The following is a 13,382-nucleotide window of genomic DNA, read 5'->3' on the forward strand; positions in this document are numbered from 1 at the left end:
AGGGGTGTCCACATACTTTTGTATACATAGTGTATGCACAAAGCCATTCAATTGACCAGTTATATTTCACTGGTTTTGTTTAACCAAATGCTATGTTATGTATTTTCTCAGACACCAATGGTTGGCATTGTAGTCGTTTATCCTGAGTGTCTCAGGGACCCTCTCTACTCCAGTAGTCTAGTATCCTGAGGTTCTCTACTCCAGTAGTCTAGTATCCTGAGACCCTCTCTACTCCAGTAGTCTAGTATCCTGAGACCCTCTCTACTCCAGTAGTCTAGTATCCTGAGACTCTCTACTCCAGTAGTCTAGTATCCTGAGACCCTCTCTACTCCAGTAGTCTAGTATCCTGAGACCCTCTCTACTCCAGTAGTCTAGTATCCTGAGACTCTCTACTCCAGTAGTCTAGTATCCTGAGACTCTCTACTCCAGTAGTCTAGTATCCTGAGGGTCTCTACTCCAGTAGTCCAGTATCCTGAGACCCTCTCTACTCCAGTAGTCTAGTATCCTGAGACTCTCTACTCCAGTAGTCTAGTATCCTGAGGGTCTCTACTCCAGTAGTCCAGTATCCTGAGACCCTCTCTACTCCAGTAGTCTAGTATCCTGAGACCCTCTCTACTCCAGTAGTCCAGTATCCTGAGACCCTCTCTACTCCAGTAGTCTAGTATCCTGAGACTCTCTACTCCAGTAGTCTAGTATCCTGAGGGACTCAGAGACCTTCATTTCTACTTGGTAATGTTATTCACCGTTAGGACTTAAAGCAGCCATTTATTTAAATTCAGATCATCTTATTTCCCCTAAGCTTCTCTTCTTACTGCTGTTCTGCTAAGACACATTTCCATGTTTTTCTGATAAAAATGAGAGAAAGGAAGGGGACCGTAAGACGTTAACTGCACTTCTGCACTAATCTCTCTACCTCTCTCTCCCTCTCTCATCCCACCTCTCTCTCCCTCTCTCTCCCTCTCTCATCCCACCTCTCTCTCCCTCTCTCATCCCACCTCTCTCTCTCCCTCTCTCTCCCTCTCTCATCCCACCTCTCTCTCACTCTCTCATCCCACCTCTCTCTCCCTCTCTCATCCCACCCTCTCTCTCTCTCTCTCCTCTCTCATCTCCCTCTCTCATCCCACCTCTCTCTCTCTCCCTCTCTCATCCCACCTCTCCTCTCTCTCCCTCTCTCATCCCACCTCTCTCTCTCCCTCTCTCCCTCTCTCATCCCACCCCTCTCTCTCCCTCTCTCATCCCACCTCTCTCTCCCTCTCTCATCCCACCCCCTCTCTCTCTCCCTCTCTCATCCCACCTCTCTCTATCCCACCTCTCTCTATCTCTCCTCTCTCATCCCACCTCTCTCTATCTCCCACCTCTCTCTATCTCTCCCTCTCTCATCCCACCTCTCTCTCCCTCTCTCATCCCTCTCTCATCCCACTCTCATCCCACCTCTCTCTCTCCCTCTCTCATCCCACCTCTCTCTCTCTCTCCCTCTCTCATCCCACCCTCTCTCTCTCCCTCTCTCATCCTCCCTCTCTCATCCCACCTCTCTCTCTCTCCCTCTCTCATCCCACCTCTCTCTCTCTCTCTCCCTCTCTCATCCCACCTCTCTCATCCCCCTCTCTCATCCCACCTCTCTCATCTCTCCCTCTCTCATCCCACCCTCTCTCTCTCCCTCTCTCATCCCACCTCTCTCTCTCTCTCTCTCCCACCTCTCTCTCTCCCTCTCTCATCCCACCTCTCTCATCCCCTCTCTCTCTCTCTCTCCCTCTCTCATCCCACCTCTCTCTCTCTCCCTCTCTCATCCCTCTCTCTCTCTCTCTCTCTCCCTCTCTCATCCCACCTCTCTCTCATCTCTCTCTCTCTCTCCCTCTCTCATCCCACCTCTCTCTCTCTCTCTCTCATCTCCTCTCTCTCATCCCACATCCCTCTCTCTCTCCCTCTCTCATCCCACCTCTCTCCCTCTCTCTCTCTCTCTCTCTCTCTCTCTCTCTCTCTCATCCCATCCCACCTCTCTCTCTCTCTCTCTCTCATCCCTCTCTCTCTCTCTCTCTCTCCCCCTCTCTCTCTCTCTCTCTCTCTCTCTCTCTCTCTCTCTCTCTCTCTCTCCCTCTCTCTCTCTCTCTCTCTCTCTCTCCCTCTCTCTCTCTCTCTCTCATCCCTCTCTCTCTCTCTCTCTCTCTCTCTCTCTCTCTCCTCTCTCTCTCTCTCTCCTCTCTCTCTCCCCACTCTCTCTCTCTCGCTCTCACCACTCTTTCTCTCTCTCTCTCTCTCTCTCTCTCTCTCTCTCTCTCTCTCTCTCTCTCTCTCTCTCTCTCTCTCTCTCTCTCTCTCTCTCTCTCTCTCTCTCTCTCTCTCTCTCTCTCTCTCTCTCTCTCTCTCTCTCTCTCTCTCTCTCTCTCTTTCTCTCTCTCTCTCTCTCTCTCTCTCTCTCTCTCTCTCTCTCTCTCTCTCTCTCTCTCTCTCTCTCTCTCTCTCTCTCTCTCTCTCTCTCTCTCTCTCTCTCTCTCTCTCTCTCTCTCTCTCTCTCTCTCTCTCTCTCTCTCTCTCTCTCTCTCTCTCTCTCTCTCTCTCTCTCTCTCTCTCTCTCTCTCTCTCTCTCTCTCTCTCTCTCTCTCTCTCCCTCTCTCTCTCTCTCTCTCTCTCTCTCTCTCTCTCTCTCTCTCTCTCTCTGGCTCTCTCTCTCTCTCTCTCTCTCTCTCTCTCTCCCTCTCTCTCTCTCTCTCTCTCTCTCTCTCTCTACCCCCCCTATCTTCTTCATTCAGATAGATCAATAAGGCTTTTAGAGGAGCTGGAGAGAAGAGGCCAGTTGATGGGGAATCAGCCTGCTCTTTCCATCTGTACAGACCGACTGATGTGTCTGATGATACCTATTCGCACACCAAGGACACGTCCCAAATGGCATCCTATTCCCTCCATAGCGCACTACTCTTGACCGCGTAGTGCACTATGTAGGGAATAGGGTATCATTTGGGACACAGCCCCGTATCTCTGAGAAGCAGGGCCACAGTCAGTTAGGAGCGTTTTTTGGTTTTGATGCCATTTGAAAAATCAATACAGCTTTTGACCTCCTCTGACCACCTCAGCCATTCCCGTGTCACATGACTTGACAGGTAGGATTCAGAAGCTAATAAGATATACTTACTTCACTAGGAATCGGAGGATCATTTGTAGAGAGATATCGAAATGTTCATTCTCCCAAGCAGAATAAGTCCACTTTGTTTCAGACGTCAGGCAAGAGGTGAAGAAGTCACTGGGAACTCCAGGACATGAATAGTAGGACATTATTGTTCTGTGAAGTGTGTGTTTTTATAAATGGAGGGTAGAGTGTGTAGAGACTTCAAACCGCTTCTGTTGACAAGCTAAAGGTGACCGTCGAAGGTCCGTTCACTTGGAACCTATAGAATGTATTGTTCAGTTCATTCATGTGGTCTTTTACATGAATTCCTCTGCATTTCAGAGCACTGAGAGAAATGGAATATAAAAGAAATGAAATTGAATTGGCCTCAGTAGTGATCAGCAGGCCTCAGTAGTGATCAGCAGGCATCAGTAGTGATCAGCAGGCCTCAGTGATCAGCAGGCCTCAGTAGTGATCAGCAGGCATCAGTAGTGATCAGCAGGCATCAGTAGTGATCAGTAGTGATCAGCAGGCATCAGTGGTGATCAGTAGTGATCAGCAGGCATCAGTAGTGATCAGCAGGCCTCAGTAGTGATCAGCAGGCATCAGTAGTGATCAGCAGGCATCAGTAGTGATCAGTAGTGATCAGCAGGCATCAGTGGTGATCAGTAGTGATCAGCAGGCCTCAGTAGTGATCAGCAGGCATCAGTAGTGATCAGTAGTGATCAGCAGGCATCAGAGAGTTCCACAGGTGACCTCAGCTGTTCTGACCTTTTAGGGTCAATTTATATTCCACAGAAGGAACACAGTTGTTAAAAAACGGATGTGGATTGGACACATACAGTACATACATGAAGACATTAATCAGACCTGGTCCTGTTAGTTCAACGTCAATACACGCTTTTATGGTTAGACTTCATTTGAGACATTCAGGATTTAACACTTTAACACACTCTACACAATGACCTAAGGTCACGTTTAAAAGCATTGTTTGAGACATTCCCCATGCATCTGAATATACTTGACCTCACTAATCCATTCACTGTTCACTATCTATTTAACTCTTACAGGGATGGTATACACAATGACCTAAGGTCACGTTTAAAAGCATTGTTTGGTGATTTCAACATAACATTTAATATAATAATTCACTGTCTTCAACAGGCCTATACGCCATGATGGTGGAATGGGGATTACATATACATGGAGTAATGAAAGTGCGTGGCCTGAAAAAAGAAGACTAACAGCCAAAGCTCTATATAATAGATTTATGGACCGTAGACCACAGCAGAGGGAAGATCATTTCAGATCTGCACGTTAGCTTTTAAATGACCATGGGGGGGGGGGTGGAATTGAAGAGGACTGCATCCTAAATGGGCCACTATTCCCTATGTAGTGCACTACTTTTGACCAGGGTCGACAAGGGCCTACAATAGGGTGTCATTTGGGACTCAGGCCTGGTGATAAAGAGAGACACTAATTCTTCCATTTGATGTAATCGTAGTGTCGGTGTGGGACAGACAAGGCGCTGGGTAGATTTATCCCCTGCTCTGCTAGTTCCTGACACCAGGATCTGATACGAATAGCTCTAAAATGGAGAATCTGGCAGTGAGATCATGCAAATGCATGTAGCTAACGGCTTATATCATAGTAATTACTCTCTCTGTCTCTCTGTCTCAGTGTCTGGTAGAGCAGAGTATCCATGTTGTAGAGCAGGGTATTCATGTTGCAGAGCAGGTTATTCATGTTGTAGAGCAGAGCAGGGTATCCGTGTTGTAGAGCAGAGCAGGGTATCCATGTTGCAGAGCAGGGTATCCGTGTTGTAGAGCAGAGCAGGGTATCCATGTTGTAGATTAGAGCAGTGTATCCATGTTGTATAGCAGGGTATCCATGTTGCAGAGCAGGGTATTCATGATGCAGAGCAGAGCAGGGTATCCGTGTTGTAGAGCAGGGTATCCATGTTGTAGAGCAGAGCAGGGTATCCATGTTGTAGAGCAGGGTATTCATGTTGTAGTAGAGCAGGGTATCCATGTTGTAGAGCAGAGCAGGGTATCCATGTTGTAGAGCAGAGCAGGGTATCCATGTTGTAGAGCAGAGCAGGGTATCATGTTGTAGAGCAGGGTATCCATGTTGTTGCAGAGCAGGGCAGAGCAGGGTATCCATGTTGTAGAGCAGAGCAGGGTATCCATGTTGTAGAGCAGAGCAGGGTATCCATGTTGTAGAGCAGGGTATCCATGTTGCAGAGCAGAGCAGGGTATCCATGTTGTAGAGCAGAGCAGGGTATCCATGTTGTAGAGCAGAGCAGGGTATCCATGTTGCAGAGCAGAGCAGGGTATCCATGTTGTAGAGCAGGGTATCCATGTTGTAGAGCAGGGTATCCATGTTGCAGAGCAGGGTATCCATGTTGTATAGCAGGGTATCCATGTTGCAGAGCAGGGTATCATGATGTTGCAGAGCAGGGTATCCATGTTGTAGAGCAGGGTATCCATGTTGTAGCAGCAGGGTATCCATGTTGTAGAGCAGAGCAGGGTATCCATGTTGTAGAGCAGAGTATCCATGTTGTAGAGCAGGGTATTCATGTTGCAGAGCAGGTTATTCATGTTGTAGAGCAGAGCAGGGTATCCGTGTTGTAGAGCAGAGCAGGGTATCCATGTTGCAGAGCAGGGTATCCGTGTTGTAGAGCAGAGCAGGGTATCCATGTTGTAGATTAGAGCAGTGTATCCATGTTGCAGAGCAGGGTATCCATGTTGTATAGCAGGGTATCCATGTTGCAGAGCAGGGTATTCATGATGCAGAGCAGAGCAGGGTATCCGTGTTGTAGAGCAGGGTATCCATGTTGTAGAGCAGAGCAGGGTATCCATGTTGTAGAGCAGAGCAGGGTATCTATGTTGTAGAGCAGGGTATCCATGTTGATGCAGAGCAGGGTATCTATGTTGTAGAGCAGGGTATCCATGTTGCAGAGCAGGGTATCCATGATGCAGAGCAGAGCAGGGTATCATGTTGCAGAGCAGAGCAGGGTATTCATGTTGTAGAGCAGGGTATCCATGTTGTAGAGCAGAGCAGGGTATTCATGTTGTAGAGCAGGGTATCCATGTTGTAGAGCAGAGCAGGGTATCCATGTTGTAGAGCAGAGCAGGGTATCCATGTTGTAGAGCAGGGTATTCATGATGCAGAGCAGAGCAGGGTATCCATGTTGTAGAGCAGAGCAGGGTATCCATGTTGTAGAGCAGAGCAGGGTATTCATGATGCAGAGCAGAGCAGGGTATCCATGTTGTAGAGCAGGGTATCCATGTTATAGAGCAGGGTATCCATGTTGTAGAGCAGAGCAGGGTATCCATGTTGTAGAGCAGGGTATTCATGATGCAGAGCAGAGCAGGGTATCCATGTTGTATAGCAGAGCAGGGTATCCATGTTGTTTAGCAGAGCAGGGTATTCATGATGCAGAGCAGAGCAGGGTATCCATGTTGTATAGCAGAGCAGGGTATTCATATGCAGAGCAGAGCAGGGTATCTATGTTGTAGAGCAGGGTATCCATGTTGTAGAGCAGGGTATTCATGATGCAGAGCAGAGCAGGGTATCCATGTTGTATAGCAGAGCAGGGTATCTATGTTGTAGAGCAGAGCAGGGTATCCATGTTGCAGAGCAGGGTATCCATGTTGTAGAGCAGAGCAGAGTATCCATGTTGCAGAGCAGGGTATCCGTGTTGTAGAGCAGGGTATCTGTGTTGCAGATCAGAGCATGGTATCCGTGCTGCGGAGCAGAGCAGGGTATCCATGTTGCAGAGCAGGGTATCCATGTTGCAGAGCAGGGTATCCATGTTGTAGAGCAGGGTATCCATGTTGTAGAGCAGAGCAGGGTATCCATGTTGTAGATCAGAGCAGGGTATCCGTGTTGCAGAATAGGGTATCTATGTTGTAGAGCAGAGAAGGGTATCTATGTTGTAGAGCAGGGTATCCATGTTGTAGAGCAGAGCAGGGTATCTATGTTGCAGAGCAGAGCACCTATGTTGTAGAGCAGAGGTGGGTATCCATGTTGTAGATCAGAGCAGGGTATCCGTGTTGCAGAATAGGGTATCTATGTTGTAGAGCAGAGAAGGGTATCTATGTTGTAGAGCAGGGTATCCATGTTGTAGAGCAGAGCAGGGTATCTATGTTGCAGAGCAGAGCACCTATGTTGTAGAGCAGAGGTGGGTATCCATGTTGTAGAGCAGGGTATCCATGTTGTAGAGCAGGGTATCCATGTTGTAGAGCAGAGCAGGGTATCCATGTTGCAGAGCAGAGTATCCATGTTGCAGAGCAGAGCAGGGTATCCATGTTGCAGAGCAGAGTATCCATGTTGCAGAGAGCAGGGTATCCATGTTGCAGAGCAGGGTATCCATGTTGCAGAGCAGAGTAGGGTATCCATGTTGCAGAGCAGAGCAGGGTATCCATGTTGCAGAGCAGGGTATCTATGTTGTAGAGCAGAGCAGGGTATCCATGTTGTATAGCAGGGTATCTATGTTGTATAGCAGGGTATCCATGTTGTATAGCAGGGTATCCATGTTGTATAGCAGGGTATCCATGTTGTATAGCAGGGTATCCATGTTGTAGAGCAGGGTATCCATGTTGTATAGCAGGGTATTCATGTTGTAGTTCAGGGTATCCATGTTGTAGAGCAGAGCAGGGTATCTATGTTGTGGAGCAGAGCAGGGTATCTATGTTGTAGAGCAGAGCAGGGTATCCATGTTGTGGAGCAGAGCAGGGTATCCATGTTGCAGAGCAGAGCAGGGTATCCATGTTACAGAGCAGAGCAGGGTATCTATGTTGTAGAGCAGAGCAGGGTATTCATGTTGTAGAGCAGAGCAGGGTATTCATGTTGTAGAGCAGGGTATCCATGTTGTAGAGCAGGGTATTCATGTTGTAGAGCAGAGCAGGGTATCCATGTTGTAGAGCAGAGCAGGGTATCCATGTTGTAGAGCAGGGTATTCATGTTGTAGAGCAGGGTATCCATGTTGCAGAGCAGGGTATCCATGTTGTAGAGCAGGGTATCCATGTTGTAGATGTGAAAAATACATATAAAATCGGTCTTCTCAGAAAAACAGCTGTAGCGTCCGAACTATTATGACCACTCTATGGAAAGGGGAGACTCTCACGAACACGATGCTGGTCTCCCTTTACCTCTAAACTCACCACAAATGTCAAGGCACTTGTCTGAAGGTACCCGGTACCGTTTTTTAAGAATGGAAGTATGAAGGTAGTTTTGTGACTACCCCCAGGAAAGGGGTTAAATACTGTGAGTAAAAAAAAATATATATATATTTATTTCTAGATTTAAAAAAAAAATCTCCTAGATTCAAGACAGACATTTTAAAACCTTTTTTTCCTCGTGATTTATTATTTGACTGTCTGTTTTGTCATTTGTGAGTGTTATTCTATGTGATTTAGTAGTAAAGACAAAACTTATTTTTGTAATATTTTTTTATGTTTTATAACCTAACCCTAAACCTATCAACAGATATTGTGTTGATAGTAAGACCATCTGTACAGAGTTCCGGATTTTCTATCTGTAGATGATCCAAATAAAGTGACCCAGTCTTATAACCTGTCCTTTTACCTCAATTGTCTGCATCCCAAATGGCACTATATTCCCTTTATAGTGCACTACTTTCTACCAGGGCCCTATGGAGGTCAGGTCAAAAGTAGTGCACTATAAAGGGAACAGCGTGCCTTAAACCCTTAAAGGTGCGGTATGTAACTTTTTGGGCGACCAGAATATATTCACATAGAAATACAAGTTATAGATCTGTGATTCTCATTGAAAGCAAGTCTAAGAAGCCGTAGATGCTTTCTATGTGAGCTATTTTTATGCTTTTAGTGCTTAAGTTGATTTTTTTTTGCGTCTTTAACTTTAGGTTTTGTACACCTGCTTCAAACAACTGAAAATGAAATATTCGTGGTTAGAGAAAGTATCACTTCACATCGTATCATGCCTTTAAAAAGTGTCCTTTGCAGAAATCGCTCCACCGTTTCCTGGATGCTAAAATTCTAATAGTTCATCTAATTTCAGTTTACATGACAGAACAAGCAAGTATAGTGTAGAGAATCATTGTGCCATCCAAACCACTGGCCATTTTGTATTTTACCTTTATTTAACTAGGCAAGTCAGTTAAAGAACAAATTCTTATTTTCAATGATGGTCTAGGAACTGTCGGTTAACTGCCTCGTTCAGGGGCAGAACGACAGATTTTTACTTTGTCAGCTTGGGGAGTTGATCTTGCAACTTTTCGGTTTCTAGTCCAATGCTCTAACCACTAGGCTACCTGCCGCCCCTGAGGGGCAACATTGCCAGGCAATGACACTGGAGCAACGATGAGTAAAGCATCATGGACATGAATCATATATTTCATGTGAAGCAGCAGATATCAATTTAAAACTCATTATCCCCTGGCCCTGTGCGTCTACTGAACCTACTGCCAGTCAAGTCAAAGGCAACGCAGACATAAGATTAACTACATACAGAGAACTTTTTAATTCACAATTCTAACCTAGGAGGTGCTTAAAATGGTATTCATCCAGCTAGTTAAACATACAAAAAAAAAATATATATAAAAGGGAATTGTAAAATCTACATGACTAGCTAGCTAGCGAATTAGCCTGTTTGTCCCATTGACTTAGCATGGGCTGCGGTTAGCATGCTAATCGATTAGCATGAGCACCACCTTTGATATTTTCATCAGTTAAACATGACAAACTGAGCACATTATGGATGTATTAAAGCATCACGATGTAATATTGTAGTGGAGCAACATATTTCACACCAACACGAGTTGATTTTCTCTCCTGCTTCAGCACAGAAACGGTCGCCATGTGGAACAGAAGACAGATCACATGACCAATATCTGCGCTCTGATTGGAAGATTCCCACAAATTGCCCGCTAGGTATCAAGACTCCCTAGATAGTAAAAAAGTTGCTCATTTTCAACTTAAAATAGTTGCAGCAACCATTGGTCCTCAAAAGATTGCCAGTGTATCATGGCCTTAACAGTAATGACCAGTTTTAACAGCGCCACACTCCATTGACATGCAGTGGGCATCACTTTGGTCCTTTTACAGATAATTTATAGTTCATACATATTGTTTTAATTACCCACCATGGATGTCCAATATATTTGTAAATCCATTACTGAAATCAATACTCTGCTTTTAGTCAAAGGAATTCATTAACCAAATGTGAAGTATTTACCCAGAATGCCCCACCAGTAGCCTTAGAGTCTGGACTGGCCGGTTGGTTGGTTAATAATGCATTTATCATGTTAGATGTTGTTGTGGTGCCTTTAAAGCTCAGTAATTGCACTTCATGTGTGTTTGGATTGGGAACATATGGGGGTAAAAAAACAACATTGAGATAATTCAGCCGACTACTCAATGTCGAGGTCACAACTTTGATTCTGGTTCAAAGACAGATGCTGATCCTGTTAGTATGATGTGAAACACTGTAGAGTACAACTACTAGAACCCCATACAGTACATACACTAGTACACCATACAGTACACACACTAGAACCCCACACAGGACACATACTAGAACCCAACACAGGACACATACTAGAACCCAACACAGTACACATACTAGAACCCAACACAGTACACACACTAAAACCCCACACAGGACACATACTAGAACCCCACACAGTACACATACTAGAACCCAACACAGTACACACACTAAAACCCCACACAGTACACATACTAGAACCCAACACAGTACACACACTAAAACCCCACACAGTACACATGCTAGAACCCCACACATACTAGAACCCCACACAGTACACATAGTAGAACCCCACACATACTAGAACACCATACAGTACACATACCAGAACCCCATACAGTACACATACTAGAACCCGATACAGCACACACACTAGAACCCCATACAGTATACAGTAGTACCCCGAACAGTACATGCTAGAACACTGTAATGTATATACTAGAACCCCATACAGAACACAACCCCATACGGTATACATACAGTACACATACTAGAACCCCATACAATACATACTAGTACGCCATACAGAACATACTAGTACACCATACAGAACATACTAGTACCCCATACAGTACACATACTAGAACCCCATACAGTACATACTAGTACGCCATACAGAACATACTAGTACCCCATACAGTACACATACTAGAACCCCATACAGTACATACTAGTACGCCATACAGAACATACTAGTACCCCATACAGTACATACTAGTACGCCATACAGTACACATACTAGTACCCCATACAGTACACATACTAGTACCCCATACAGTACACATGCTAGATCCGCATACAGTGCAGACACTAGAACCACATGCAGTACAGACACTAAATCCGCATGTAGTAAACACATACTAGAACCTCATACAGTTCATGTAAGAACCCCATGTAGTACACATATTAGTACCAAATACAGTACATACTGGAACCCTATACAGTACAAACACCAGAACCCCACAAAGTAAACACACACTAAAACCTCAAACCCTTTAAGGTATATACTAGAACCCCATACTGTACAGTACACGTACTATAATCCCATACAGTATATACCTTAACCCCATACGGTATATACTAGAATCCCATACAGTATGTGATAGAACACCATACAGTAAAGAAACTAGAACCCTGTACAGTACACATACTATAACTAAACACAATACACATACTAGAACCCCATTAATTAACTAGAACCCCATACAGTGCACATACTAGAACTCCATACAATACACAAACTAGAACCCCATACAGTAAACATACTAGAACAACATATAATATAACCCCATACAGTACACATACTAGAACCCCATATAATATGACCCCATACAGTACACATACTAGAACCCCATATAATATGACCCCATACAGTACACATACTAGAACACCATATAATATGACCCCATACAGTACACATACTAGAACCCCATACAGTACACATACTAGAACACCATATAATATGACCCCATACAGTACACATACTAGAACACCATATAATATGACCCCATACAGTACACATACTAGAACCACATACAGTAAACACATACTAGAACCCCATACAGTAAACACTTACTAGAACCCCATACAGTACACATAGTAGAACTACATACAGTATTTTATAACCCCAAACAGTAAACATACTAGAACAACATATAATATGACCCCATACAGTACACATACTAGAACCCCATTCAGTACACTTACTAGAACCATTTACGGGACACATACTAGAACCCCATACAGTACACATACTAGAACCCCATACAGTACAGATACTAGAACCTCATGCAGTACACATACTAGAACCCCATACAGTATTTTATAACCCCAAACAGTACACATAGTAGAACACCATATAATATGTCTCCATACAGTACATTCACTAGAACCCCATTCAGTACACTTACTAGAACCCTTTACGGGACACATACTAGAACCTTTCAAGGTACACATACTAGAACCCTTCACGGTACACATACTAGAACCCTGGACAGTGTAAACATACTAGAACCCTGGACAGTGTAAACATACTAGAACCCCGGACAGTGTAAACATAGTAGAACCCCGGACAGTATATACTAGAACCCAATGCAGTACAGATTTCTCTCTGATTGGTAAAGGGGTTTGATGAATGCACCACATAAAGATCTAATCACTGTAAACAACAATGCTTGGATAAAATATGAAAGATGCAGGCATTACTATTACAAATTACATAATTACTCCCCAAACACTCAACCTTGCATTATGATATGTGTGTGTTTGTGTGTGTTTGTGTGTGTGTGTGTGTGTGTGTGTGTGTGTGTGTGTGTGTGTGTGTGTGTGTGTGTGTGTGTGTGTGTGTGTGTGTGTGGGTGGGTGGGTGGGTGTGTGTGTGTGTGCCTCCATGCTTTTTGTGTGTGTGTGTGTGTGTGTGTGTGTGTGTGTGTGTGTGTGTGTGTGTGTGTGTGTGTGTGTGTGTGTGTGTGTGTGTGTGTGATGATATGCAAAACATGCCTACCTATCTGCGTCTGAAATTGCACGGAGCTGGCAGTTGATGGCAAAATTGTGTTTTTTCACATCTTCAGCTCCAAATGCATTAGTCTGACTTTCTAGTTAACCCTGCGTTGATGACAATAGGAGGCTTGCTATAAAAAAAATACTCTAACATCGGATGTTGTCAGGTCGGTAACAACATTGAAAAATGAGTAATTCAAGAGATGTGCAGTTGAATTAAGTTGATTGGTTGGTTGTTGCTGTTGAAACC

The sequence above is a fragment of the Oncorhynchus tshawytscha genome, unplaced genomic scaffold, assembly GCF_018296145.1.
Source record: "Oncorhynchus tshawytscha isolate Ot180627B unplaced genomic scaffold, Otsh_v2.0 Un_scaffold_6295_pilon_pilon, whole genome shotgun sequence".
Lineage (NCBI taxonomy): Eukaryota > Metazoa > Chordata > Actinopteri > Salmoniformes > Salmonidae > Oncorhynchus > Oncorhynchus tshawytscha.